At 48.7% G+C, this 24,103-nt stretch overlaps 3 protein-coding genes across 4 annotated transcripts in view; 1 reads left to right on the top strand and 2 right to left on the bottom strand.

Annotated features, from left to right (window-relative positions):
• The window catches only part of LOC127474859 (zinc finger protein 239-like), a 128,236-nt gene extending 122,144 nt beyond the window's left edge, over positions 1–6,092 (bottom strand). Inside the window, exon 1 of the mRNA XM_051796171.1 lies at positions 6,056–6,092. The gene's annotated coding sequence lies outside the window, so the exon portion shown is untranslated. The remainder of the gene's footprint in view (positions 1–6,055) is intronic.
• The window catches only part of LOC127474841 (uncharacterized), a 200,931-nt gene extending 194,710 nt beyond the window's left edge, over positions 1–6,221 (bottom strand). The window contains exon 1 of one of the 2 annotated variants that reach the window (XR_007905994.1): positions 6,152–6,221. The gene's annotated coding sequence lies outside the window, so the exon portion shown is untranslated. The other variant, XR_007905993.1, reaches the window with a different exon arrangement.
• Positions 1–24,103, top strand: part of LOC127474822 (zinc finger protein 11-like) — a 705,018-nt gene that overhangs the window by 159,147 nt on the left and 521,768 nt on the right. The window lies entirely within an intron of this gene.

The following is a 24,103-nucleotide window of genomic DNA, read 5'->3' as shown; positions in this document are numbered from 1 at the left end:
CTAAACTCTACGTCCAGCACTTGAGGGCAACGAAGGAAGGAGCAGCAGAAGCTGAAGCAAAGCAGGGCCTCGTGTGGCGGAGCTTCAGGGATGGAGGGAAATAAGCACCGTGGTGTGTGCTGAAAAGAAGGCCCAGTTTACCAGCTCACACTTTGCTGCTGGACGTTCCTCCTTTGGTCCTGCTGGAGCCCATTCCCTACCAGTGCATGGCCCTGCCTTGTTCCTGGATCCAATCTCCAGGACCCCTGGCAACAAGTGGGCCCTGTGTCCACCTGAGAGCAGAAACTGGCAGAACGTCTCTGCTTCCAGCACTTCTCTTGGCTGCTCCTTCAGGCGGGTGGCACCTTCATGGGAGACACAGAACAGCTTCTCATCCCAGACTTCTCCCTGTCCCCTGCACTTCCCCAATGGACTGGACATCAGCTGCTGGCCACAGCTGAGCACACAGACACTGGAGTGTTGAACATGCAAGACTGGGCTGATTTTTTTTCCAGAAGGCAAGAAAACAAGCAAAAAGAACACAAGGAAGCTTGAGAGTCTCTCTGTCTAATCTAATTGTCCTCTGATGGTGGTTTTGTGATGCTGCTAATCACTTCCACCCAAAAATCATGCCAGGAAGGAGCAACAGCTTCTGCCTTCTGACAGATGCCAAGTCTTGCCACCAATTGCTCCAGCTGCTGCTCCCAACAGCCACCTGCAAGAGGGCAGACCTCAGTGCCCCTTGGCTTTGGCTGCCCTCTGGCAGAGAAGTCCCCCAGGGGCACAGCTCTTTGGGGCAGGAGATGGGCAGCAGCCTTGCCAGGACTCAGGGCAGTGGCAGGTCTCCTTCGACCAGGACTTGCCAGAGGCTGTCCCTCAAGAATCCCGGGAGCAGGCAGGGAATGCTGAGCAGAGCAAGCCCTGCCCGGATGTCCCATCGGGAAGACACTGTTCTAGGGGGAATTCACTGTCTCTATACTAACTCTTTCTGACTAGCTTAATGACTCAGCCATGTGTGTCCCCGTCACTCAGATGCCTTTTTGGCCACACCTGACGTTGTGATTCGTGTGACCGACAATACCTTTAGCATCCCTGAAAGCAATCCTTGTTATTTTAGTTGTATCACAGATCAAAACATATCTACCCTCCATTGATCATTAATAATTCCCATGGGCAGAAGCGCCAAACTGGGGCTCCCAGGGAAGCAGAAGCTGGGAGGATGATGCAGGATACAGTGAATGAAGGAAACTGTGAAATGCAGAAATCCTCAGTGGATGGCTGACTGCTTGGATCATCTCTGCAGCAATCCCGGCAGCTGCCGCAGCCACGGCTCCTGCTGCACTGGCCATTCAGTGCAGGCCATGCCTGCAGTGCCAGTGTGTGGGCACTGTGGCAGCATCAGGAGCAGGGGTTCAGAATCTGTCTGGTTTCAATATTCCAAGTCCTCTGGAAGCACATGGGACAAGCCCGAAGACAAGGAGCTCGTGTCCTGGCCCTCTTGGCCGTGAACTCTGCGTGTCCAAACAAAACAGGGGCAGAGGTGGGACCAAGCGGAGTCACTCTGCACCTGCCCTGAGTTCATGGGAATGCAAAGGGAGGATGGACCTTGGCTGAGTGCTTGGAGAGAGAGAAGGTTGTTTCTCCAAGTGGAAATGCACTTGAACCAGCCTGCATGACCAGCCTGTGTTTTCCTCTGGTGGCTGAACACAGCCAGCACATGAGGGGAGGGGAATGTGTGGGATCAGGGCACTGCTTTGGGGCCATGCTGGGAATTCTGATGGACTAAAAGACATACACTGAGCACTGCTCACAAGAGAAGAGGAATAAAAGGGGACATGGAAAAGTGTTGGCAGACAAGTCCTGAAATGGAACTCTGTGTGTGCAGCCTCATTTTCTCCTTCAGCATCCACAGAAGGGGGGGGTAAAAAGAGGGAGTTGGGACCCCAAAACTGTTCAAGGGGAAACTGGGGATTGAGAGGACCATGGGAAAGTGGGAGGAACAGGGAGAAGGGTGGAAAATGGGGGGTGGTCTGGAAGGTCCAACAGTCCCATGGGGGTCTTTGGGCATAGGGGGATGGGAAGCAGGGGTGGCCCCCTGAGCTCCCAACTTCCTGTGGGGTGCTGGGGGCTGCTGGATCCAATCTCAGCCTTAGATTATGCCAACACTTTCAGTTTAGAGAAATTAGACAGGTGTGACTGAACCACTTTTGTCCCCCAGGTTTTAATGATGGCAATTCAGATCTATTAATAGAAATGCATTTATTTAGGGTTACAAATGATCAGACAAAAGATCTTGATCAGAATTATTTACTGCACAATAGAAACACTAAAACTACCAGGAGTATAGGATAAGATAGGATGGTGCTCAAGCAATTGTTGAAGCAATTCTACTAGACCTGGGACAGCCCAATAATTCTTAATTAGAGACGGAGGAAACTCCCCCAGACCAACACTTGTGGGGAGATCTCTGCTCTCAACCTCCAGCAGTGACCTTGGGGGGGTCACCAGCCAAGGCAGGAATCTCCACACACTCCCCAAGAAGGGTTCTGTTGGTGAAAGGGGACTGGCCCTTTGTGGTCGAAAGGGATGGACTGACAGTCACTGGACTCCAGGGGTTGCCTCCCCATCAGGGGGTTCATTCGGGGTGGAAGCAGCGGCCAAAGCTCTACCCGCAGTCGGGGCACTGGTAGAGCTTCCCCTACTGGTGGGTCCGTTGGTGTCTGGTCAAGGCAGAGCTGTGGGAGAAGCTCTTCCCACACTCCCCACACTTGTAGGGCCTCTCCCCGGTGTGGATGCGCCGGTGGGTGACGAGGTGGGAGTTCAGTTTGAAGCCCTTCCCGCAGTCGGTGCAGCAGAAGGGCCTCTCATCCGTGTGCGTCCGCTCATGCAGGAGGAGATTCCCACTTGTCTGAAACCTCTTTCCACATTCCAAGCACTTATAGGGTCGTTCCCCGGTGTGGATGAGCTGGTGGGTGCTGAGGTTGGAGCTCTGGCTGAAGCTCTTCCCACATTGCCCACACGTATAGGGCCGTTCCCCAGTGTGGATGCGACGGTGGGTGACAAGACTGGAGTTCTCGTTGAAGCTCTTCCCGCAGTCGGGGCAGCGGAAGGGCCTCTCATCCGTGTGTATCTGCTCATGCCTGAGGAGATATGAGCTGGTCCTAAACCTCTTCCCACACTCCAAGCACTTGTAGGGCCATTCCTTGGTGTGGATGTGCTGGTGGGTGCGGAGGCTGCAGCTCTGGCTAAAGCTCTTCCCACATTCCCCACAAGTGTAGGGCCGTTCCCCAGTGTGGATGCGCTGGTGGGTGCGGAGGTTGGAGCTCTGCCTGAAGCTCTTCCCACATTCCCCACATGTGTAGGGACGTTCCCCACTGTGGATGCGCTGGTGTTTGCAAAGGGTGGAGCTGTCCCTGAAGCTCTTCCCACATTCCCCACACCTGTAGGGTCGTTCCCCAGTGTGGACGTGACGGTGGGTGTGGAGGGTAGAGCTGTCACTGAAACTCTTCCCACATTCCCCACAAGTGTATGGACATGCTCCATTGTGGATCATCTGGTGTCTGCGGAGGGTGGAGCTGTCCCTGAAGCTCTTCCCACATTCCCCACACGTGTAGAGACATGCCCCAGTGTGGATGTGCTGGTGCCCTATCAGTTTGGTGCTTGTCCTGAAGCTCTTCCCACATTCCAAGCACCTGAAGGGCTTCACCCTGCTGGGAGGCTGCTCAGGGGCCAACAGCTCAGAGCTCCCCCTCAAGCTCCGGTCGCCTTCCCAGCACAGGCTGGCTCTTTCCTCCTCAGAGCACCCTGGGACGGCTTTGGAGCCCCTCCTGCGGGGGGATCTCCGGCCCTTTTCCTCCCCGCTGCCTTCCTGTGCCGGGGAGCCCTTCAAAACGGCCTCTCCCACCAGGGTCTCACGGGGGGATTTGTCCTCCGGGCTCTCCGTCCTCAGCTCGGGGCCTGGGGCAGGAAGCAAGAAGGACAGGCAGGGGATTTGCCTCCGGCCCACAGGGAAGGCCAAGGACATCCCCCCAACTCCGGCCCCGGCAGGACGGCGGCGCCAGCGGGGTTGTCCTGCAGCCGGGGCCATGCTGGGCTGACAGAGCCAGCACAACACCCGCCCAAAGGGACACTGACTTCCTCCTCACCTGCCTGGGGGGCCCAAGGCATCTTCCTCTTCCTCCCAGCCTCCTCCTCCATCCGCCCAAGCTTTGGGAAGGACAAATCCTGATGGGGGGGAAAACAAGGGCTGAGTACGTTGTCTTGGGGATTCCTCCTGCTCAAGTCCATCTCTAGAACTCACCGGGCATCCTGTGTCCATAAAAACTTCCAAAACACCAAGGTTCAGCCCAGAAAAACCCAAACAACCGACATTCAGTTAAAAAAAAGTCAGATATAGCAAGAAGTCCGCCACTCTCCAAAAGTTGAGATTCAGCCAAAAAATACTCCAAAATATGAGGATTAACCCAAAAAATCTCTCCCAGAAGTTCCCACTCTCTGCTCTCTCCCCTCTGGGGTTCAGAGGGTCTCTCGTCTCTAGGAAGCTGGGGGTGTTAGGGGTCCTAGGGGTCTTTTCTCCTCTGACTCTTGCCTTTGGGTGCCACATTCCCAGACGTTCTCCCTCTCAAGCTTCTCTGCTTTGTTGTCCCAGGGATCCCAGGGGTCCCCACTGTCCAGGCTTCCCCTTCTCCATGCCCCCCCTTTCAGGCTCCCAGGGGTCCCAGGGCTCCTCCCTCTCCGTGCTCCCCCCTCCAGGCTCCCAGGGGTCCCCCAGCTCCACCATCTCCCCGCTCCGCCCTCCACACTCGGCAGCTCCCGGGCTCCACACCCACCCCCGGCACTCCCGGGGGGCCCCAAACCCGCTGTGTCCCCCCCGCCGGCACCGGGCTGACAATGGAGCCGGCGGGGCCTGACCCAGCAACACCAACCCCCACCGTGGGGGGGACCCACATCCCCCCACCCACTGCCGGGGCTCTGCCCCCAACCCAGCCCGGTACCCCCAAAAAACACCTCCTGCCCACCCCCAGGAGCCCCCAGGGGTGGAGTAGCAACAGCAGGAAAAGAATTGCCACCCCCCCATCCCGTGGGTGCTCTGGAAGGGGGAACTCGTCCCAAATATGTTGAGGGGAGTGTGGGGGGTGGGGACACACTCGGGCTGCCAGCACAGATTTCCCTGTGAAGTCTGCAGTGAGTCAAGCTGTGGAAAGGAGATTGTGCCCCATGGATGGAATTGCAGAGGGGCCCTAAGGTCCCCACCATCAATCAGTAACCAGGAATATACACAAAAGGCCTCCCTCAAAGATTTTGGGGGGAGTGTCCGGTAGGGAGGTGACAGTGTCACCCCACCAGGGCAGGGCTGGCAAGTGGGAGGCTGCTCCAGGGCTCTGCAAGAGGCCTCGTGCTCTGCTCGGCCCCAGCACTGCCTGGTACCAACACCCCCGGCTGCCCCCGGCCCTGGGCAGCTCTGCTGCCACAGGCTGTGCCCTCACCGTGGCCCTGCAATGGCCCTGCCTGTCCCTCACCCGTGGCCCTGCCCGTGGCCCTGTCCCTTGGCTCTCTCTCTGCCAGCTCAGTGTGGGGCACACGGGCTGGGGGTCCCTCCCAAGCCCCCGGGCAGCCGGCGTTGGCTGGGGGGATGTGAGGGCTGGGCCTGCTCAGCACAGCCCCGGCCTCGTGCCCAGCGCCTCTTTCCTGACCCACACAAGAGCTTCCCGGCCCCCCCAGGGCTCCCCTGCTGCTGCCTCTGCTCCTGGCCCTGCCTTTGCTGCTCCCTTGGCTGGGGCAGCGGCTGCAGGGGGGGATGGCAGCAGCTTCAGCTCCACGGCACTTCCTGGGGGGAGCTCAGCCCGGGGGGACGGGCAGGGACCTGATGGGGATGGACAGGGGCCCAGCAGGGACAGCCAGGGCCTGCAGGGGAAGGCACAGGCACAACCTGGCCCCCCACACTGCCAGGGCTGTCTCTGCTCCTCCTTGCAGGCTCCGTGGCCAGGCACAGTTGGTGTTCCTGGGTGCCCACCATCTCAGCACTTGGAGACCCTCAAATCAGCGCCCGCAGCTCTGCAGCAAAGCCCCAGCTCACCTGGCACACAGGGGATGGACACAGCACCTGCTCGGGGATGGGCACTCACAGCTTCTGTCTCTTCCCCACCACAGGGCTCTCCTTCCTCAGCAGCACCTCTGCCTTGCACTTATTCTCAGCCTCACCTCAGGGACAGCTCTGGGCTCACCTCCGCGCCACTTCTCAGCCTCACCTCAGGGCCTGGGCTCAAGGACAGGAACCTGCAGGGAGGGGACATCATGTGCAAGCTGAGGGCTGCCTGCTTGCACTGGCCTCTGGGCTTCTTTCTCCTTCTACAACCACCCCAGAACTCAGCCTGCTTTTCTAACACCACACATTTACAGACTAACCTTGGAGACAGATATGGACAGACATCTCTATCACCCTGGGGATGGAGCCTCAAGCATGTGCTGCCATAGGAATGGCAATCAGAGAATCACAGAATCAGCCACGTTGGAAAAGACCTCCCAAATCATCAAGTCCAACCCCTGATCCAACCCCACTGTGCTTCCCAGACCATGGCACTGAGGCCACATCCACTCTCACCTTCAACACCTCCAGGGACGCTGACTCCACCCCCTCCCTGCCCAGCCCATTCCAAGGCCTGATTACTCTCTCAGCAAAAGATTGCTTCCCAATATCCAACCTAAACCTCCCCTGGCACAGCTCAAGACCCAGCCCTCTTGTCCTACTGCTGCTTCCTGGCAGAACAGCCCCACCCCCACCTGGCTCCAACCTCCTGGCAGGGACTTGCAGACAGTCAGGAGGTCTCCCCTGAGCCTCCTCTTCTCCAGCCTCAACACCCCCAGCTCCCTCAGCCTCTCCTCACACCACTTGTGCTCCACTCCCTTCCCCAGCCTCGCTGCTCTTCTCTGCACCTGCTCCAGCCCCTCCAGGGCCTTCCTCAACTCAGGGCCCAGAGCTGGACACAGCACTCCAGGGGTGGCCTCACCAGCGCTCACTCCAGCCCAACAATCCCTTCCCTGCTCCTGCTGACACACTCTTCCTCACACAGGCCACCAGCCATTGGCCCTCTTGGCCACCTGGCCACACTCTGCCTCCTCTTCAGCTCCCTGTCCATCCCCACTCCCAGCTCCCTTTCTGCCTGCCTGCTCTCCAGACACTCTGGCCCCAGCCCGGGGGGCTGACGGGGCTTCTTGTGGCCAAAGGGCAGGACCCGGCCCTTGGCCTGCTGGAACCTCATCCCCTTGCAATCAGCCCATGGATCCAGCTGGGCCAGGTCCCTCTGCAGAGCCCTCCTGCCTTCCAGCACATCAACACACCCCCAGCTTGGGGTCACCTGCACATTTGCTGATGAAATGCCTGGTTCTGCAGGAACTGGAGATGCTCAAGGGGCAGCAGGACCAAGTCAGGGGCCTGGGGGAGCCTGGGGGGCTTTGGGGTGTGGGAGGGTCCTGGGGGAGCTGGGGAGGGGCTTTGGGGATTGGGGGTACAAGCAAGAACAGACTAGGACAGACCAGGACAAACCAGTACAGACCAGTTGTCAGAGACTGAAATGTTTGATGATTTATGCATTCTAGGAGACTTTTGCAGGCTTTTGACTTGCATGATACCTCTGATGAGCAGTCCGGCCCCTCCCTCCCTCCCTCTCTCCCTCCCTCCAGGGTTGAAGGTGTGAATCCCTGAAAAGGCAACAGCTGAGCTTGCAGGCTTTTGACTGTTGATACATCTGATGAGCAATCAGGCCCCTCCCTCCCTCTGCTAATCTTGAAAGGCGGGAACCAGGCGAGACACAAAAAACTCAGCACAGACCCAGGAGTTGTTGGAGGCTCGAGGCATGGCCTGTGGCACTAACCATGGATATAACTCATAACTTCTTGGAGTATGGGGACTTCCCTCCTTCACCCCCGGCAGATCAAGGCCACCACTTCAACTGTCAGACATGGAAGCATCGCTGGACCCCGTGGGTGGTGACTATATACATCTGTCCACTCTCAGCTTTTCTTTCTCTTACTCTCCCTTGCTCTTATCCTGCCTTTCTCTCCCCTATGCATTTTCTTCCCCCCCCAAAGGTTATCTCTGTGTCACACTGTTGTATGACAGCACCCAAACTGCTAGCATGCCTGTTGATACAGAATTGTTAAAATAAACCTTGCCAATGTATGTTTTTAGACACCGATTATTTAGTGTCCTTTCACTTTAATCCACCCCAAGGGAATTATTGATAAAAACCTGAGTTACCCCCTCTCCCCTTTTCCTGGGGCGGGTTGTAACACCAGAACAGACCAGTACCTCCTCACTGCTCCCCAGATCTCTCCTGGAGCTGGGCCACCTTGTCGTGGGACACCTGAGCCCACCAGTGCCCCCCCAGTACAGCCCAGTGCCCTCCCAGTACAGCCCACTGTGTTCCTGTCCCAGGGTGCCGGGTGATCCCTCTTTGGGGGGTTTGAAGAGATTTGAGGAGGGGGATGCAAGAGATTTGGGGGGATCTAGAGGGGGCTTGGGGGTTTTTGGGTGTATTTGGGGGAGTTAAAACAGGTTTTGGGGGCATTGGGAGGTGAAAGAGATCTGTGAGGGGAGGGGATTAAAGGGAAAATGGGGGTTAGGGGACATTTGGGAGGGTTAAAGGGGCCTGGGGGGAGAGAGGAGGGGCTACACCAAGAGCAGGTGAGTCCTAAGACCTCCCCTGGTGTCTCCAAGATTCTCTTGGTGTCCCCAGTTCCCCCTTTGACACCCCGAGACCCCCCTGGTGTCTCCAATGTCCCCAGGGCCTCTCCATGGGCCCAATTCCCCCCTTGGCACCCCCAATTCCACTGTCCACAAACCCCATCCCTGATGTCCCCAACCATCCATCTCACCCCAGGAGACCCCCCTGGACCCTCTGACACCAAAAACGCCCCCCCCCCCCCACTCACAGAAAGGCCAAGGGCATCTGGGGACACGTTGGGGACAGTTGGGGGGCTTTGGGGGGCACTGAGGGATTACTGAGGGATACTGGGACACACTGGGGGGAACCAGAGGGCACTGGGAGGGACTGGGGTGTTACTGAGGGACACTGGGAGGACACTGGGAGGGCACTGGGAGGGACGGCAGGTGAACTGGGGCACACTGAGAGGGCACTGGGAGAGAACTGGGGAGTTACTGGGGGATTACCAGGACACACACTGGGGAACACTGGGAGGTTACTGGGCCATACTGGGGGTTACTGGGTGCTCACTGCAGGATCACTGGGCCATACTGGGGGGCAGTGGGAGGTCACTGGGATACACTGGCTGGTCACTGAGGGGGTTACTGGGCCATACTGAGGGTAACTGGGAGGTCATTGGGATATACTGGGGGCACTGGGATCCCCTTACCCGGATGTGGTACATCTCCCCCCCTGGATTTTGAGGGGCATCCCTAGGACCCCTCCTCTGGGGACGTGAGAACCCCCTGAACCCACTGCTTGGCTTTAGAGAACCCCACAAAATCCTCTCAAAACCCTTGAAATCCACCCCTTGACCCATCGAAACCTCTTCAAGGACCCCTCAAATTGCCTCAGAGACCTCATCCCTCCCCAGCACCCCCTAAACCCTCTCAGTGACCCGCAAAACCCACCTGGGACACCCCAAGCCCATTCAGGGACCCCCCAACCCCTCTCAGGGACCCTCAAAAACGTCTGGGACCCATTAAATCCCCTAGAGACCCCAAAACTGCCTGAAAAGGTCCCCGCAAAGCCCCCCAGGACCCCCAAACCTCATCAGAGATCCCCCAAGCCCACCTGGGACACCCCAACTCTCCTCAGAAACCAAAACCCCCTCGGAGACTCCCAAACTCACTCAGGGACCTTCAAACTCTTCCCTGAGTCCCCTCAGGACACCGAACCCCCTCAGGGACCCCTCACAACGTCCCCGGGAACCCCTGAACCCCCGCGCTGAACCCTCCCGAGCCCTCCAGCCCTTCCCCCCACAGCCGCGCTCCCCGCAGCCCCCGAGGGGATCCCCAGACCCCGCACTCACACCGAAGGGGAGGCCCCGCCGCCATTACGTATTACGGCAGACAAAATGGCGGTCGCTCTGCGCGCGCACCGCCTGTACTGACCCGCCCCGCAGCCAATCAGCGCGCGGCCACGCCTCCGCCCCGCGAGGCGCATTGTGGGAGTTGTAGTCCTTGCGGCGGGGAGAATAGGACTTTTTCTTTTTTTTCTGTCTTCTTTTATTTTCTTTTTTTTCCCCTTTGTTTTCTTTCTTTTTTCTTTCCTCTGTATTTATTCGCGTATTTCTTTTTTTCTTTTTTCTCTTTTTTCTTTGTTCCTTCTTTTTTATTTTTTTTCTCATTTTTTCCTCTTTTTCCTTTCTTTTTTTTTTTTCTCTAAAGTTTAGACAACTTTAGGAATAAATTTAAAAGCCTACATAGTGCTATAAATGTAGGATGTAAATGTAAGGAAGTAGTAATGAAATCTCTGGTAAGACTCCACTCATACTGTGCTCACTAACTCACCACATCATAAAAATCTGGTTTCTTAAAAATGTGAGAAGACAGTTGATCCTAGGAATAAAAGGTATGAGCTGGGAAGTCAAGAATAGAAAAGTCCTTCTTCTGAAACAGTCACAGAAAAGGCAAATAACTGAGACACAAATCTGAAGTGATGAAAGGGAGGTCACACAAAGAAATATTTTAAATATATGCAGAAGAATTACAACCATTGCCCCATTCTTACTAATTCTTCCTTACTTTATTTGCTATGATAAATAACACAACTGTCTGCTTAAAACTGGGAGAATTTTACTCATTAATACACTACAGACTACAGAGAGTTTGTGTGCCAGTTCTGCTTCTCACACGTTCAGTAAAGCTGAGCAGAACTTCTGATTAGACAGAAATCCCAAGTGGCTGCAGACTGGACTAGAAGGGAGCAAATCACCCTGAAAAACAAAGTCCCAGTGCTCCCTGGGAGTGCAGAAGAGCAGGGACGGTGTCAGGAAAGGCACCTCCTGAGAGGAACACGAACTGAACTCAAGTCCAGTTTTCTTTTTTCTTCTGTCAAAGTTATTTGGGAGACAGCTGTGACAGTTTTTCTCTGAAATGCAGGTAGAAGGCCAAATCTTGATTTCCTTGACTTTGGCGTGACACTTTTTCATTCCCTCACTTCAATTATATGGCAAGGCAGCAGAGAACTCTGGGAAAAGGTTTCTTTAACACGAGTTGAAAATTAAGAGGTTATCCTTAGTTTGAAAAAAAATTGTGATCTTGGCTTATTTTGCATAAAGGTCATATTCACTCACCTGATGACAGTAAAAAAGCCAAAAATAACATCAGAAATCTCAGACATTAAGGTATGTTTGGCAAGTATCATTACTATAGAAAAGAATAAACTGCTGTATCTTCCCTTTCTCTCTCCTTTTCTCCCTTCACTCTCAGTGGCCTTTGTGTCTCATTGTCTCAGAATTTTGCAGGGATTTACATTTTCCACTCCTTACAGCACAAGAATATCCCCTTTTACATGGTAGCCAAGCTAATGTTTGGGTGGAAACAAGCTATATGAAGGGAAAATATTTTAATTATGCAAAGGGTTTCAAGAATTCAGATATAAAATTTCATTTCAGATTTTTAAAATTCCATCTCAGATCTTTTTGAAACTACTGAGACAAATCCCACAGAGTAATTTTTAACTGTACATAGAACCAGCAAAAAAAGTAAAAGCATGTTTATGGCTGTCATGTTTAAGAAAGATCATCTCTGTTTTTTTCCCCAGCTAAAGATGGGGAAAAAAGCAGTGATTTGATTCCCTCTACATTTCAGCCTCAACTAGATCTTAAAAGAACCTTCATTTTCCCACACTTCAGCTTTTTTTTTTCCCCTAATATGGAAAGGTGACGAAAATGCAAGAGGGTGACAGAACTTTGCTGGAGGAACAGAGTTCATTGCAAGCAGAGGAACTTCAAAGCTTCCTCAGCTGGGCAAAGTGGCTCAAACCTTCAAACCCTGTCCCTTTACTCAAGGGCTTTATGATGACCAGGCTCACTTCCATAATCCAGATGCTTCAAGTGCAGAAAATACAGAATGACATGACAAAAAAAAAAAACAATCAACCAACCAACCAACAACTCACAGACATTTGCCTTTGCTGACAGTTAATGAAAATGCCATTTTATTCTAAAAACTGTAGGGGTAGGAGTTGTCAAAAATAAAAAATATTAAAAAGTGAGCTTTTTAGAAAAGCAGTGCAAACACAGGAGTAAAGTAACATTAAAACTGATCCAATTCCTAATACTTACATATATGTGGAAAATGGTTCTAAAGAGAAATTTCAAAGTGTGATTTTCCAAATGTCTTCTGTAGGTTTTCACCAGGAATTTCAGCTTCATTTTATTGTAGAATTCCTTCAACAGAAGAACCTAACTTGTCACATAAATTAGGTTGACTTTAATTATAGTACTGAAAAGTCCAGTTGATTTACACAGAATGAAAAGAAAAACCAAAACAAAAAAAAACCCAAGCATGAATATGCCTGAGATTATATAAAAATGGCATTCTTCATCTAAATTGTGTCCTTTTTTGGGTAAAATTGAAATTGGTCTAAAATAGGTTAATGTGATTTTAGGTAGCTAGATTTCACATGACCCATTTTCCCCAATTTTATATATTATTCTTTTTTTTAGAAGTATAAGTAAGCTGCAGTTTTGCAGCAGGAAATCTCCTCTACCACAGAGTTCTTCCCAGAGATCTTAAGGACAGCCTGGATCTCATGCTAAGGCTGAGGTTTTGGAAAGACCTGCAGTGAGACCTCTGCAATGAGGTGAATTCCCTGCTCACAGATGATCAATCAGCTCTTCCAAGCTGTTGTGCAGTTTTCCCTTTCTCCCCTGGCTCTCCCTAACAAGCAAAACCATCCATGTTCTCCCAGGCAACTCCAGCTGCTGTTTGGATCTTCGTGTCCCAACTGTCTCGTGCAGCTCCAGAAGACAGAAAGCAACCCCAAAGCTGATCAGTGCAGGGGCCACATGTCTGCAGCATGGAAAGGGCCCAGCTGGAGCTGGGGGAGATCTGCCCAGCCCCAAAAGCACAGGGGGGGAGGCAAAGGGAAGGAGGGAATCGGAAGAGAAGGACACAGTTGGAGTGTCACTGCCTGCTGGGAAAACTCCACAGTTTGATGAGCAGGGACTTCCATCAAGCCTCAGTTTAAAGCAACCTTGAGGTGGCCCTTTCTGATGTGTGGGGTCAGGCTGAGCCCCAGCTGGCTGCAGTTTAGGAAAGGGAGCAGCAAAGAGGGCACCTCTGTGCCTCCCACTGCCAGAGTCTGAAGACACAACTGTTCAGGAAGGAGACTCACTTCTCTCATCTCTTGCCATCCACAACACCCCCCCAAAACCAGGAACAGGCACAATGTGAGCTCACTGAGAGATGTGCTGAACAGCCTGGGAGAGGGGAAGAAAAGAAGAAAGTAGCACTAATGAAAATGACAATCAGTTCAACGCTGCAGAGCTTAGGGAAGAATTCTGGTTTCATTAAAACAACTCCCAATTTTCCACACAAGCACTTTTGCAATCCTACCCTTGTATCCTCATGAAATCATCTTTCTGGACAAAAGGAACTGGAATGGACAATGCACAGCTTCCCACTGACACTATTTAATTAGCTGGGTCACTGATGAGAGATGTAGGAGAGCTCTTTCCTCCTCCCTGCTCTATCCTGCTGTCTCCTTAAACTGCCTCTAGAGAAGAAATGGTCACGATTTTTCATTTAAGAATTTTGTTTAAAACATTTCCTGCTATTCATCAAAATCAGAGATTATATTATTCTGAAGTTAGATAGATACCATGCAAATGTTTGAGAATTTGGAATATTCTTAAATGTGATTTTTTTCACACTGAGTTTTTTTTAAAAAACTACTTTTAATTTTTTTTAAATTTTTAAAAACCCATGAAGTGACATAAGAGAATGTAAGAGAAGAAAAATGAAAAAGAAACAGAAGACATAGAACAGAAAGAATCCCATTGGAAAAGAATCCTGGAGGAAAGAAGGAAAGAAGCAAAGAATAGAAAAAGAAGAGAGAGAGGAGAGAGAAGAGAGATGAGAGAGGAGAGAGAGAGTGAGAAAGAAGAGAGGGAGAGAAGAGAGTGAAAAAAGGGAGAGAAAAAGTAGAAGGAAAAGGAGAAGAGAGAATAACAACTAATTTATCCAAAGGACTGAAATTTGATATAAAGGAAACCTTTCAAAAGAAGTTTTATGATGTGACTCTCAATGCAATACTAAGCAAAATGGAAAAACAAATCTGTCTCACAGGGAAAAATCTCGTATATCCAGGTTTGATCTTTTTTCCTAATTAATTCTGACCCAACATCAGTTTGCTGTGTTTGCTGAATATTCATTTCTCTAAGGGGGCCTGTTGGCTTCAGTGATCCACTTGCAGGAACAAATTCTTTCAGATGCAAATATGAGTTGTAGGATAGGATTCCTACTTGTTTGCATGATTAGATCAGGGATCCTGTGATGGGGTTCAACATCCAGTCCCAGAGGTGTTGCTGCCTAAACTAACAGTGGCTGAGATCCCCTGGCTGCAGGAACCATCTCCTGTAGGGATTGAACCAACAGCAGCAGCTACAGGTCCGTAGGGTCAATGTTGGCTGCTGGGAACAAGCCCAAGCCATCGGCAGAGGCAGTGCAGGATTCCATAGGCAGAGGCAGTGCAGTATTCCATAAGCAGAGGCAGTGCAGTATTCCATAGGCAGAGGCAGTGCAGTATTCCATAGGCAGAGCCAATGCACTATTCCATAGGCAGAGGCAGTGCAGGATTCCATAGGCAGAGGCAGTGCAGTATTCCATAGGCAGAGGCAGTGCAGTATTCCATAGGCAGAGGCAGTGCAGTATTCCATAGGCAGAGGCAGTGCAGTATTCCATAGGCAGAGGCAGTGCAGTATTCCATAGGCAGAGGCAGTGCAGTATTCCATAGGCAGAGGCAGTGCAGTATTCCATAGGCAGAGGCAGTGCAGTATTCCATAGGCAGAGGCAGTGCAGTATTCCATAGGCAGAGGCAGTGCAGTATTCCAGAGGCAGAGGCAATGCACTATTCCAGAGGCAAACAAGCAGATAGGAAAGGGCAGGTGCTTAAGAGTCCAAAGGAAAATCTCACATCTGTCACTGCTGAACATTCCTGTGCTGTGCAAATCACACACAGAGCACATGAGAGCCTAAAGAAGCCCTTCACTGCTCAGGCCATTCTTTTTTCAGAGTATCTTCCCTTTTCTGTTTCACACAGGAAATACAAACCAATTCTTTGAGGCTCTGCTCTGTAGATGAGTCAGCACCAAGTTACTGAGTCAGCACCAAGAACCCCCCTGAGACAACTCTGCAATGCAGCACAGAATCAGCAGCCATGACAAATTAGAAGCCAAAAAGAACAATTTTGTTAGTAAGAACTACTAATTCAAACATATTCTTCTGAACTTCCAGTCCTCAGCTGAGATAACAAATCACATTTTGTTCAACAGAGTGTTTGTGGAATTGTTACATGCACAGAAAAAGCACTTTTTCACACTCACCTCCTGGAGGCCTGACAATTGTTACAGCATCACTTATCAAGCTGCCCTGGCTGCTGGATGCATTCACTTGCACTGTGGAGTTAGAAAATGGAATCAGGCCTTTAAAGGGTACCCACACATTGAATTTCTTGGTGCTGCAGAACATCTGAGTATCATTTAACAAAGAATAATTAGTGTTATCTGTTATGAAAAAACATGAAAGGGGGGAGAAGAACAAATGTTAGACCTTGTGTCTGCTACAATTCACTGTCTTCATGAACTAAGTCTTATTCCTACTCAAAAGAAGATTTGCTATTTATACCAATAACACACACACACGAAACTTTGGCTATTGGGGAGAAAAAATATTATTCATCGTTTCTCCTGCTTTTGGCAACAGTTTATGGTACCTGTAAACCTTGGAAAATAAACCAACCAACACATGAAGCAACCCTGCAGTTGCAGAGCTGACTGCTCTATACTGCAAACAGGAGCCAGCTCTCAGAAATTACTGATCTTCTGGAAAAGTTGTGGGATAACTGCAGATTCCAAACATTAGTGTTAATTCTTGTGCCTATGATACACTGGTAAAAATTTCTGAATTCACCAGAAAAATGCTTCCCTTAGGAGTTTATAAGCTAACTCATTGCATAGAGCAGAAAAAGTCACCTGCAGTAACACCTGCTTTCCAGCATGACCTGCAGTCCCCTCAAAGATAAAAGGATTTCAAGCATTCAGTTTATCAGCTGAAATCATCAGAGGACACCACAGCAACCTCCATGTCCTTTGCAAACCTTTTAAGATCTCAAACTTAAGACAAAACAATATTCTGCCCCACAAAAATAAAGAAACCTTTTCCAAAATACCCAGTAAGACTAGAAAATAAAAAAAAAATGCATGTCAGGTAACAATTTTTTTTTCAAACCAATGAAGAGTTCACTCACATATCTGAGAGCAAAGCTGAGCTCATTTAAAGATTATCCTGTATTTTGAACATATAAAGTGCTCTATAAATTATTAATATTATTACTACTGTTCATCATTCTGTGGAGAGCTCTCACAGTGAAGTCAAAGGAAATTCTCTGTTACAAACAACAGCAGAATCACACAAGTCTAAGATCACAGGTATGAGAATGAGATTAAACAGAATATAACTATTAAAAATACTGTAAGTGAAGTCAGGCATTGTCACAAGTAGCAGATTGAATATTCACACCTGAGTCCTCTACAAAACCTAGATAAGATGGAATTAAAAAAAAAAAAATAAAAAAGCAATGTTTTAATTAAGTTTTTAAGGGAAACTCTTTGGATTTACACATTTTCATTCAAGTTTTAAATGAGCTGTTAAAACTGAAATGTTATTAAATCTGAAAACGATTTTCAAATCTCCCATATTTCCATGATGTGCTCTAACACGTGTGTGTGCAGCACATTTCAGTCCTGCTCACAGGACATTTTACCACGGATGAGTGATCTGGATTTTCTCCTGATTTGGGGATTCCTACAAACAATCTCTGATTTACTTACGGTGCAGGTCCACGCCATTCCATGATTTTGGTGTTCACAGAGTGGCACAAAGGGTGTTTTCAGGGATTGTTCTGGTAACAGGTGACTCACTTATTTTCTGAGGTTTTGTGGAGGGGGTCAGTTTTGTGAAACTCTTTGTAAACCTGCCTTGTAGCCCAGTTCCTTATTGCTCAAATTCTCCCTGGATGACACCGTGCCACAGCACCAGAGCACCCGGACAGACTCCAGCAGGGTGAAGGTGGGATGGTTTCATGGAGCCTGATGGATTCACTTTGGATTTCACTGAAGTTTACACAAGCCCCAGACCCCGTTTTAGATACAGCAATGAAGGCAAAACTTCTTATCCTGCCAGAAGAACAACCACGTTTCACACGTTCCACACACAGAATCCTGCAGGAGCAAAGTTATTTTGTCTGACATCACTCTGATGGACCCAGGCTGCTCAACCAGCACCACAAAAATGCATCCACATTCCTTGAACTCAGCTCTTCAATTGTACATCAAACCCTCCTTCTGCACCTTTGTGAAACTGTCCCTGGCTGTGATTTGGGAGCAGATACAACCCAACAAAGCACATTTCTCCTGTCATCTGTCACAGTTTCTCCAGTGTCTGTGACTCATTACTTGTGACCATCACACAACAACCTGTGACTGTCATATGCACCTATTATTTTATTAACAATGAAGTCACTAGAAATGGCCAACTGTATATATGCAATATACATTCTTAAGGTTCTAGTGACATGAAACACTTAAAGACTCAGCTGGTTGTGGAAAAAAGATGCATTTTTTAAGCATTTCCCCTCCAATGTGTAGGAAAGTTTAAAAATTAGTGTTGACAGATTGGCACATGGGATAGATTCAAACTTTAAGCATAAAAGTGGGTTGCCTAGTAGCAATTTATATGCCAAATTCATGTGAAAATTAAACTTTTTCTATCTACAGTACAGTTTTAACATGCTAATATTTTTATTTTCATCCACCTGAACCTGGAAGGAAAACATGTGTTTCCTCTGATGATATTTTTATTCCATTATTAATCTTTCTTACAGTGGCTAACTATACTAGATTTTAAAAATAGTTTTTGAGTAACAGAATGTGAATTAAAAGGATAACACTCTACTCCAAGTTTCCTGGATAACAATATTAATATACAGTAATTATACAATTAGTTGTAACATTAAATTCTAGTTATAGCAAAGTGATTACTCAACAATTATAAGAAGTATATAATTACTCCATAATTAGAAGAAGTATGTAATTACATCACCATTTGATTCAGCTCAAAAACGAACTTGCACATTTACAATGAGATTGACAACACAGCAGCTCAACATTTTTCATTGCTTCTAATAAAAAGCCAAAGAGTACTTGCAAGTTTCCTAACCCGAGTTTTACACAGACCAAAGGTGTTTTTATCCCTCTTCCCAGCCAAGCCACTTACTGCTGCTGGCAAGTAAAATGTTAGAAGAACATTTTTAAAATGCAGGTCTTGCTGGGGCTGACTTGCAATTTGCAGCTTTGCCACTTCTCACTGCTTCCCCTCAGCTTTCAGTGGGCTGGAAAATGCAGACCCAGAGGTTCAGCCTGACAGACAGTGACACAGTGATAACCCTGTCACATCATTCCATGCCATTCCTGCCCAGCCTGCCCCAGTGGGGACCCAATTGGTGAGGAGAAGTGGACGAGGCCTCTCTTTTTCCATTTTTCATGGGTGTTTTTCTCTCCATCCTGCTCACGGGTCCTACTGTAGCCTTACCAGCAAGTCTGCTGCAGATCTGAACAGCAGGTGCCTCAGATACCAGGACAGTCCTAAAAGACATTGTTTCCTTCAGACAAGTGGTTTGTACCAGAGAACCTCCTTGTCATTGCTGCCAGGAACAGACACCAGCACTCCAACAAGCAAGGGCTCTGCACAACACAGGAACAACCTAAAGAGGCAGAAAACAAACTCCTAGATCTGGTTCACCATGTCCTTTAACACCTAAGACATTGCAAACAACTGTGCCAAAAGCTGAACTGGAAGGGGAGGAGGCTCAGAGCCACCATCTCCTGTAAGCTGTTAAAAAAGACTAAACCCTTTGCAGACGTGAAGGGCTTCCCGAAGCTCCTTCATCTTTCCAGATTTGTGCACAGTGATGGTTTTGTTCTTTTACTGAGCCTTCCTGCTCAGCTCTCCACAGCTCCCCCAAAGTACCTGAGGGCCTTCTTTCCCTAAGCCTGCTATTTGAGAAGAACCTCAGAAAAACTCTTCCCACTTTATTCATAGTTTATACCAGATCAAAGGATCTCAGTTTTTCAGGAAAAGATCCAAATGAAGAAACTAGGGCTAAAGAATATCCATATCCACACTTAAAAATTATGGTGGGCTGGGGGCAGGGAGAAGCACCTGCCTTGGTACAAAGCCTTGGAAATCTTTGATCCATACACGGGATGACTGGAACCATCACTTACATCAGGGTTACCTCTACATGCTGTCTTTATGTCATCTGACATCTAATTCATGGTTTTTAAAACAATAGATGAAAGGGGTTGCACTTTTTAAAGGTGCAAGGAACACTCAATTCAACCCTCAGAGCTGAATAAACAACACTACAATAAATACTGACATCAGAAAAGCATCTCTTTTAAGTCCCGAAAACCAGAAAAGGGACTTTCCACATGGGTGTCCTGTCATCCAGAACTATTAGAGAAGAATTCAATAGAATAAAGAAGTCTAAAACTGTTCTGTCCAAGATCCAGGTGAGATTCTCTCTCTTCTAACATTTCACTGATGTAGGAAGCAAGAATTTGGCACAGAATTAATACCGGAGAAAAATGAGACCAGTGAAAGATCCTGAGCTCAAGAGAACCTGACTGTGCTGGGGAATCAGAGCTTTCACCCTGGGAAATGAACTGCTCTGAAAGAGTGGGAAGAAACCAGGAACAAAGGCTGAGTTCAAATGCTCCAGAGTCAACAAGTCCTTCCTCACCAAAAGGTCTGAGCTCCCCTTAACTCATCTCTAGACATCCCTGGAAATAAAACAGCCTGACCTTGAACCCAAGGGAAACAAAGACAAATTCCACGGCTTTAGCTGGAGCAAGGTTGGGGGTGGGTTGTGTCACTCCTCTGTGACATCACATGCTCATCGTTACATCACCTGTTCCTCATGACATCACATCCTACCTGTGACATCACACCTCCCCTATGACATCACATCTCTCCTATGATGTCACATCCATCATATGACATCACATCTCTACTGTGATATCATCCCTGTGACATCACATCCTCTCCTGTGACATCACATCATCCCCATGACATCACATCTCCCCGTGACATCACATCTCCCCTATGATGTCACGTCCTTCCCTGTGACATCACAGCCCCCATGACATCAAACCTACCCTGTGACATCACATCCTTCCCATGACATCACATCCTTGTTGTGATATCAAGGCTCCTCTATGATGTCACATCCATCATATGACATCACATCTCTCCTGTGATGTCATATCATCCCTGTGACACCACACCTTCCCTGTGACATCACATCCTTGTTGTGACATCACATGTCCCTTGTGATATCACATCCTTGTTGTGACATCATCCCTCCGACATCACACCTGTCCATGACATCACATGCTCCCTGTGACATCACATCTCCCCTATGACATCACAACCTTCCTGTGACATCACATCTCTCCTATGACATCACATCACCCCTGTGACATCTGGGGGGGGGGAAAGATTTCCCCCTGCAGTTATAAAATGGTAAAACCCCAGGGGGTGGTGACTCTTGAAGTTTTGAAGTTTTACCCAATGGGCGCTTCTGCAAAATATAAACATATCACACTCAGACCGGAAGAGAAGAAAGTTAGTTGTAGTTTTTGTTGAAGAAGTAGCCATGTTGTAAGGCCACGAGGTGAGAGCAGGAGCCCCCCTGGCAGGGCTCTGGCCCCCCAGCCCCTGGCTGGGGGCTACAAGAACTTGGAACAGTGTTAAACTGGGCCAAGTTCTGTAGTTGAGAGCTGAAGATGTTTCTCCACTGTGAGCCGCAGCAAGAGATACTAAAAGCGGCGGCAGAACAGCAGTAGACGGAGCAGTGGCAGAGAGCCAGATGAGATAAGACCGAGCAGCAACAAAGGCATACAGCAATGCAGAGAGAACTCCTGGAAGGAGAGAGAGAAAGACAACAAGAGCTGGCAGCAGAGAGAGAACTGAGTTCTACAGAAAAAGTTTGGGTAAGAACTGAAACTAAAACCCCAAACTCCTTGGAGACCCCTCCCAGAGAGAGGAGGATGATGGACTCTTACTTGAAAGAGTTATAGAGTGCTACAGCACTGCAGAAAGGAGCTAGAAAGCTCCGAGAAAGAATGCAGAGAGGGTGACCTTGGCCCCCCCGCTGCTTGAGGCAGAGCACAGGAGCTCTGCAAAGGGGCTTGAATCCCCTGAAGATACGGACTGACACGAAGACCGTGGTGAAACGACTGCTGTCCGGGTGAACGTAGCCCACGGAAGAAGACCCTTGCTTGGAAATGAGTGGCTGAGGGGGCTTGGATACCCCCTCGTGAATACTGGCAGAGATCCAGATCCAGATGCTGCATGCAGAAGAAAAAGAAAGCCTGCTGCCTTAGAGACATTGTTGCTGCCCTAAACGTGGAAAAGGATCTTTTTCTTCTTCCCTCCTAGACTTTTATTTGGAGGGGAGAAGAGATTTGATCCATTGTAAATACTTTTATGTCATGGTAAAGATAGCTAAGATTGTATATAATGTATTGTAGCATTTATTTGTACAGTCATTGTAATATATTCCCTTTCCCCCTTTTTGAGTCTCATGTGGTTGTCTGAAAAACCCATCTCACATTGGGTTGAGATGTGGGAGGGGGCTTGGACTAGGGAATTGGGTTTTTGGACCTCTCAAACCATGACACATCACTTCTCCCTGAGACATCACATCTCCCCTATGATGTCACATTCTTCTTGTGACATCACATCTCCCCTATGATGTCTCATCAATCATACGACATCACACATCTCCTGTGATCTCATATCATCCCTGTGATGTCACGGCCTCCCCTGTGACATCACATCCTCCCTGTGACATCACATCTACCCTATGATATCACACCTCCCCATGACATCACAGCTCCCCTATGAGATCACATCATTTCTGTGACATCACAGCTCCCTTATGATGTCACATCCATCATATGACATCACATCTCCCTTGTGATACCACGTCTTCTCCATGACATCACATCCTTCCTGTGACATCACATCTCCTCTGTGATGTCACATCCATCATATGACATTGTCGTGGTCGGGACGGACTACGACACATAATATTCAGCAAGAAAGTTTATTGGAAAGAATAGGAAGCAGCAGCAGCCATGAGCTGCAGTTTACATCCTCTTAAATACAGCTTTTTAGGCACACGCATATTACACAGATAGATCAATTTAAATACACAAACTACAATTCTTACAGCTAATAGGTGGACTTTAGCTGGACTTTCTTAGTTCTACTTTCTCACAACATTTCTGCACATCTGTCCCTGTTTTCCTTTGATGTTTATATTTTTCTCAGTCACTCTGTTCAAAATAAGTCCTCGTTCTCATGGGACAGTATCTTTGTTCTCACAGGAACAGTGTTCTTGTTCTCCTGATGTTTTTCTCCTCTTCTCAGGGTGCATGCTGTCAGCACCAGGGCCTCCATTCTCAGTCAGCTTTCCGTTCTATATCACAGGGGTCTTGGTCTAGCTGAGATTCCCCACAATTCCCCCTCTGTCTGTATTTGAAGCAATTGCTTCAGGGCACCATACATCCTCTCCACAATAGCCTGTCCTGTAGGAGAATGTGAAATAGCCGTAACATGAGTGACCTTCCACATGGCAAAGAAAACTTGGACAGATTTACAGACACAAGGCAGCTCATTGTCCACCCGCACCTGAGCGGGCACTTCAAATGCAGCAATAACACCACGACCTTTTTGTTCAGTATGTGTATTAGTAACCACCACATGGGAAGACATGCCAATGGACACATGGACATGCCCCAAATTACCAATTTCATTGAGTTGAATGTCATCCGATTGCCAAATCTGTAAGGCCGTAAGACCTCGAGGGTTAGTACTAGAACAGACAGGAGCACAGGCGCTACGACAATCTGGACAGGAGACAACAACCGAGCGAGCAATAGAATGAATCAGGCTAAATAGACGTCTGAAGGCTTCTGCATGCTGTGGTCTGTTCTCAGCTCCCACAGGGACCACAAGATCATCAGTTTGGAGGAGGCTTTTGACAAAGCACAGTGTGTTTTTCCCAAAACTCTAAAAGAGGTGAAAAACCATGAAGCTACGCTGGATCGAAGCATAGCAAACCTGCTGGAACAATCCTCTGTAAAGGAGTTCTTTAGAGTACAAACAATGCTTGAAAAATAAGACCTGGAAATGGACAATACAACACCACCTGATCAAGTCGCTGTAACAAATTAACAACATATGCAGAATCAGCAATAACATTCAAAGGTTGATTAGGAAATAACTGAAAAGCAAGGGTTACAGCTCGATGTTCCACAATTTGAGGAGAATTTTCTTGATGAACAATTTGATGCTGTCATCCAAATTTTATTTCCACACTACCGCAGCTTTACCTGTCTTTCTCAAGACTGTAAGACCATCTAGGGGTTTTTTTTTTTTCTTTTTTTTCACTATTCAGTGTGGTTAAAAGGCACTTTGTGAGAAGGTGTTAACAGGTTAACAGTCCTAGATGACCTATGGTACAAGGTTGTTCTTCCAACAAATCCCAATTACCTATACACTGCCGCATAACTGTACAAAACGGTTTCGTCAGGGGTCTGAGGCTGCTATAAGGCTGGCCTCACTGTCATTTAACAGAACTCCTACCAGACAGGTAGGAAAAGGCTGCTCGGGTCATGCAGGCAAGGCACAAAAGGTGGTTTGGTTCAAGGCCTTCATTAAGGTGACCCAGACATTGCACTCCCTCTATGGACTAATGAATGATAAGAAATTTGGCCGTGGAACCCAGCTAAAGCAGTTTGCATTTCATCTATGTTTGTCAGACACCACTCAAAGTAATGA

The sequence above is a fragment of the Manacus candei genome, unplaced genomic scaffold (assembly GCF_025592945.1).
Source record: "Manacus candei isolate 608988 ecotype Guabito, Panama unplaced genomic scaffold, ASM2559294v1 h1tg000045l, whole genome shotgun sequence".
Lineage (NCBI taxonomy): Eukaryota > Metazoa > Chordata > Aves > Passeriformes > Pipridae > Manacus > Manacus candei.
The sequence above is the reverse complement of the archived record's forward strand: the minus strand, read 5'-3'. Positions and strand labels throughout refer to the sequence as shown.